Below are 6,343 nucleotides of genomic sequence, written 5' to 3'. Positions count from 1 at the left end.
TACCCCAGGGAGGGGGCCTAAGCCAGCAGGTGGTCATCCCCTGAGGGGTCCCAGACTGCGAGAGGGCACAGGCCGGGCTGAGGGACCCCCCCTCCCCCCCGAGTGCACAAATTTTTGTGCGCCGGGCCTCTAGTCTACACTTATAGAAGAGAAAGATGCAAATTGACCGTACCTTGGCGATGCCCACCAACCAATCAGGAGTGAGCATGCAAATTAACCAAAGATGGCAGGTTAATTTGCATTTGCAGGCACCAAGCGACCGGGGGCAGGGCGGGACGCTTGCGTCATTGTGATGGCGACGATGCAGGCGTTTTGCACCGCCCCAGCTGCTCCGGGACTCTGGGCAGCGTGGGAAGGCGGAAAGGCGGCTCTGGGCCGGAGCGAAGGCAGAAAGGCAGCTCCGGCCAGAGCGAAGGTGGTGCCAGCAGCCAGGGAAAGGAAGGCCTATTCTTGGATGAATCTTCGTGCATCAGGCCTCTAGTTTAGTCTATAAGTCCTTACATGCTTTTGCAAATACATACATGTTTTTTTCTAATACACACTTACACACACATACATCCAGATCTGCATTTATATATACATATGACCAAATATTATCATAGTCTCTCTCTGTCTCTCCCCATATATTAAATATTAAAATTGGTATCTTATTATCATTTTATAACCTACTTCTTAAGCTTAATGGCATATTGTAAATTTTCACTTGCCACATTTAATGAAAGTTTATCATTATATCACATATAATTTATTTAACCAGCTCACTACTATGGAATTTTTAAGTTATTTTAATTTTCATTTCTTTCATTGGTATTACAAATTAATATTACTTTATATATGTCTTAGCTTTTGATTCTTCTATTATGAAGTACATGTTTATTTGAAAAAAAGATTCTTTTCATTTATTTATAGGTAAAGGTTATTAAACCTATGAATATCATATACATTAAAATATTTTTATTTGTTGTTGGCTTCTTAATTTTTTGAAGATATTTTTGGACTTGTGAAACATTTTTATTTTCAGTAGTTACACTCATAAATCTTTGTGCTTAGGTATATACTACTGCCATGTGCCTCAAAAGGTCTTCTCTCCTTGGAGTACAGAAAATTATATACATATTTTTTCTTAAAGCTCTTCAGCTTTAGCTATACTAATCCAATTTATATTTTGATGTCTGATAAGAGCTAGGAGACAAAATTCCCCGCTCCACATAAATTAGTCTATTATTTCAAAACTGTGGAAATGCTAACTGTAGCATTTACCTCATACTAAGTCCCTATGGGCTGTTCTAATTATTTGTCTCTTCTACCGCCAATATTACAGTCATATATAATTCAATCTTTGTTAAAAACTAACCTTGTTCGCTATTCCTTTGCTACATTTAACAAAACCTAACACTTGATATTTTTTTTATTGTAATCTATTTTGCTGTATTTTTAAAAATGTGAAATAACTTTAAAGCCTCAGAAGTACTAAAGATCATCTTGGTTGAATTCAGTTCAACAAAGATGTATTGAATGTTTGCTATATAGTATCAGACACTGTGCTTGTAGTAGGAACACATAAATACATCAGATACCTGTGTAGTAGATTCCTTAGTCTGATTGAGTCAGATGGAGTATGTAAATGGTCAAGAAGTGGACTAATATTGAGAAATTCATTTTTTTCTGATTCTTCCTTATTACTTTCTTTAATCTATGATTTACTGGATATATATATATATATATATTTCATTTTTTTCTTTCTTTTTAATCCGTAAATGATTAATTATTAAGCAACTTTGATTTAACAGAATTAAATTGACTCAAGCATATTAAATATGGTGACTTTTTCATGTTCGTATAGTCTGTTTACTTTTTCTAATTAATGAACTGGTAATGTATAATTCTATTTTTAGTTCTATAAATGTTTACTGAATTCTTGCTAACCACTACTTAAGGAGTTGTAGGAAAATAAAAATGAATGTCTGACAAATTTATAATCTAGTGGGGGAATTTACCATTTATAAAAATAATAGCAACATAAAACAATAGTCATTGAGAATACTGTTTGCTGAGTGCTAGCCATGTTATGAGAAAGGTAATATATGTCTTGTTTAATCCTTGTAAGAGCTTACATAGTCTACCAGATATTTTTTTACTGTATCCCTCACTTTACTGAGGCCTTTCCTTATTGTCATCTCCTCTGAGAAGTTTTTCTGTTCAAACCCATTTAAAAATGCTGTTACCTTGTTTTGTTTGTCTTCATAGTACTAATTATATAACACAAGAGGCTGGGTACACAAAATTCCTGCACTGGGGGAGGGAGGTGTCTCTCAGCCTGGCCTGTACCCTCTCGCAATCTGGGACCCCTCAGGGGATGTAGCAGTGCTCTAAGCAGCAGGCAGCCAGGGAGGAGCCAGAACCAGGGCTGGGCACTGTGTTGCTCATACTCATCTCGGCCCGCTGTGCCTGCTTCCACCACCTGTAGTGCTGCCGCGGAGTCAGGAGAGGCTCCCGCTGCTGTAGCTGTGCTCACCAGCTTTAAGACTGGCTTTTGGCTGAGCGGTGCTCCCTTTGTGGGAGCGCACTGACTACCAGGGGGCAGCCTTGAGCGTCTCCCCACCCCCCCACCCCCCCGTTGGTTAATGCGCATCATGGCTATTGGTTGACCGGTCATTCTGGTCGTTTCGGTCATTCCATCATAATGGTCGCTTAGGCTTTTATATATATAGATTATAAGCTTTAACATTATATTTACTTGTTTGTTTCCCTGCTAGAATGAATATTGAATGGAAGACTATAAACAATGGGTTGTAGCAGTTTGGGGTTGCAAAGGGCAAAGTTTAATTTAATTCATAACATTTTACTTCCTTAAGCATAAATTTCTTCATCTGTAAATAGGTGTAGACTTAGTGCCTGTTTCATAGGTTGGTCAGGTTGTTCATGCTTTTATTCAATAAATATTCATTGATCTCTTACTCTGTAGCAAACACCATTTATGAAAATGGGGTAATACAGTGAAAAAGACAGTACTAACCTCATGAAACTTTCATCCTAGTGGGAGAAACAGACAATAAATAAATAAAAATTAATTTCACAACATATCATGTAGTAGCCAAATTAGTTTTCTCCCAAGTGTCCTTCCCTACTTCATCCCTACAATCTGAACATTTTTTTCTTTTCCATTCCTAGTTATCTCTTGTTTATCCATGAATAATGGTTCTTATCTCAGTCCTCCTAAGAAATTCTAATTTTCAGTGCCTCTTCTAAAGTTTGGTGTTGCAGAATAAGTGTGATATTACTCACATAGCCTGAATATAATAGGACCATCACCTTCCTTTTCTGGATCCTGTTTATATCTATCAGTAGAGTCTACACTCAGGATTCTTTTAATTTACTGGTGTGGTTTGTTGTTTGATTATTTGTTTTCCCTTTGTAAAATATTGTTTATGCATATTAAAGATCCCAGCAATTAAAATTCTTGACCTTTTTTTTATTTTAGCAGGTCTTTCAGTTTAGATGCACTGTTTTATAGGATTGGGAGATATATATATATATAATATATGTATATATATGAATATATATGGTGGGGCAAAAGTATGTATAGAGTTGTAAGCATGCAAAACAGAGCTTATTATAGTTATTATTATTATTATTATTATTACTACAAAACAGCTATAGTTCAGGTTTATTAGGCTGAATTTAATTTGTTTGCCTTATGGAGCACATATTAGAAATTAAATGACTTACCTTCTATGAATATATTTTCTACATAATTCTTTTTTATTGTCTAAAGTTTTACATATGTTTCCTTTTCCCCCAATTATTTTCCATGTGAACAGCTACAGAAATACTTTTGCCTGACCCAAACTGCGCGCGCACACACACACACACACACACACACACACACTCATTTTATTGGTAATAGACATTTGGATTGTTTCTGGTCTGGGGCTATTTCAAAATATCTATAAACTTCCTTGTATTGTTTTGATGCATACATAAATTTATAGTGCAAAAATACTTATGAATTGCTCCTAAGGTATATTCATATATTTTATGTTTGTTAAGCTTTTCTCAACTGATTGTACTAACTTGCATTCCCCAAAATAGAATAAGAATTTCAGTAGTTCTGCATCTGTACCAACACTTGGTTTTGTCAGGTTTTTTTACTTTTTAAAAATTTAATATTGTATTAATTTTATTGCTATATCCAAATATAGCATCTTAAAACAATATACATTTAATATCATAGATCTTCATGTTAGCAGTCTAGGAAGGCTCCATTGTGTTCTCTGATTAAAGTCTCTCCAGGCCATTGTCAAGATGGTAGCCAATCTTTGCTCTTATCTAAAGTCTATGGGTCAAGAATCCATTTCTGAGCTTGTATATATTGCTAGCAAAATTTAGCATGCAGTAGTGGGATACAGGTCTCCTTTGCCTTGCTGGCTAGTGGTCAAGATCTATTCCGAGTTCCCTGACAGCCAGTGACCCACAGCCTCTCTATCTCAGCAATGGAGAACGCCCCTTACATTGAGAACTTCTCATGCTTCAGATTTAATTTCTTCTTCTCCTAACAGCTGGGGAAAATATTCCTCTGCTTTTAAAGGACTCATGTGATTAGTCTAGATTATATCCTTTTTTATTACCTCAAAGTCAACTGATTAATAATCTTAATTATAGCTGCAAAATCTCTTTTACCATGTAACATAACATAATTATAGTAGTGAAGTCCTATAATTTTCCCAGTGGAAGTAATTATACCAGGGCTACAGTCATGTGTCATCTTAGAATTCTGCCTACCATGGCTATTCCTGTAAGTGTATAGTGATATTACATTTTAATTTTCATTTTCCTGATAACTAATAAATTAAATATACTAGAGGCCTGGTGCATGAAATTTGTGCACTCGGGGCGGGGGGCGTTGTTTCTCAGCCCAGTCTGCACCCTCTTGCAGTCCGGGAGCCCTTGAGGGATGTCCAACTGCTGCAGAGACGGGAGAGGCTCTCACCAAGGCCACTGCGCTTACCAACTGTGAGCCCAGCTTCTGGCTGAGCGGTGCTCCGCCTGTAGAAGAGCACTGACCACCAGGGGGAAGCTCCTGCATTGAGCAGGATTAGGCCAAAACTGGCTCTCTGACATCCTCCAAGGGGTTTGGATTGTGAGAAGGCACGGGCCAGGCCAAGGGCCCCACCGGTGCACGATCGGGGACAAGGAGGGACATGGGAGGTTGCCCAGCCAGGGAGGGACCGCAGGAGGGCTCCAGGGTGTGCCCAGCCCCTTTCACTAAGTCCTAATTAGCTGGATCCCATATATATATGCATTTTTATTAGCAAAACTGCTTTTGAGACTTTAAATGGCTGAGTCTCTGTGATGATTATTAGTAAATATGACCTGAAGGTCATAACTGAGATTTCATAGCAAATTTGGATCACATTCCAAAGACATATAATATACTGAATTTTTATATATATATGCATTTTTATTAGCAAAACTGCTTTTGAGACTTTAAATGGCTGAGTCTCTGTGGAGATTATTAGTAAATATGACCTGAAGGTCATAACTGAGATTTCATAGCAAATTTGGATCACATTCCAAAGACATATAATATCAAACTGAATTTTTAATAGGACAATTGCTTCTAGTTAACTTTTTTCAAGTTCAAATTCACTGAATTGGCTTCAAAGGCACCTCAACATCCTGCCTGCTTAACTGCTCCCAGTCCCAGCTTTGATTCTATACAATCCATTTATTTGACATCCCTCCCTCCAAATCTGGGTAGGATCTTACGATTACCCTTACTTGCTAGGACAGGAAACATGACACCATGTTATCACGTTCATGCATTAGCAGCTGTAGACCAGTTCCAGCTATTTTGAACATGTTACCCTCTGCTTCCTATTTCTTTCCACCCACTTACTTTTTATCCTTTCTGGATTGTCTTTTTTACGCACATCTCTCTGACTTCACTCACTATTTTGAGGATAGGGCCTGGGTCTTTCCTATTTGTATATTTTCTAACTCACCAGTGATTACTAGTATATTGTGTATAGTAGATCAGAGAGTCTTTGCAAACTCTCTGATAATTAAGAATAAAAAAATAAATGGGGTAAAGACTATTTGGAATTCGTTTTTTAAAATTATCCTAATACATAAAGAGCCAGGGTCCGTCACGACCTAAACGTCTGGATGGACAACCGAATACCAGGCTAGGGTCCTGGCTGGTGCAGCAGAAGTCAGTCCTGGGTCCCAGCTGTGTGGTGGCGGGAGTGAGTTCTGAGTCCTGGCCGCCCACAGCGTGGTGGTGGGAGGGAGCTGTGGGCCCCAGCCGCCCTTGGCGTGGCCGCTGGAGGGAGCTGTGGGA

The 6,343-nt window shown here is 38.2% G+C and overlaps 1 protein-coding gene and 1 long non-coding RNA gene across 3 annotated transcripts in view; one reads left to right on the top strand and one right to left on the bottom strand.

The window, feature by feature from the left end:
• Positions 1-6,343, top strand: part of ZBTB20 (zinc finger and BTB domain containing 20) — an 853,596-nt gene that overhangs the window by 122,957 nt on the left and 724,296 nt on the right. The gene's annotated exons all lie outside the window — the stretch shown is intronic.
• LOC102264156 overlaps positions 1-6,343 on the bottom strand; it is a 158,808-nt gene that overhangs the window by 85,337 nt on the left and 67,128 nt on the right. The window lies entirely within an intron of this gene.

The sequence above is a fragment of the Myotis brandtii genome, unplaced genomic scaffold (assembly GCF_000412655.1).
Source record: "Myotis brandtii unplaced genomic scaffold, ASM41265v1 scaffold46, whole genome shotgun sequence".
Taxonomy (NCBI): domain Eukaryota; kingdom Metazoa; phylum Chordata; class Mammalia; order Chiroptera; family Vespertilionidae; genus Myotis; species Myotis brandtii.
This window is presented reverse-complemented; position numbering and strand designations above follow the sequence as displayed.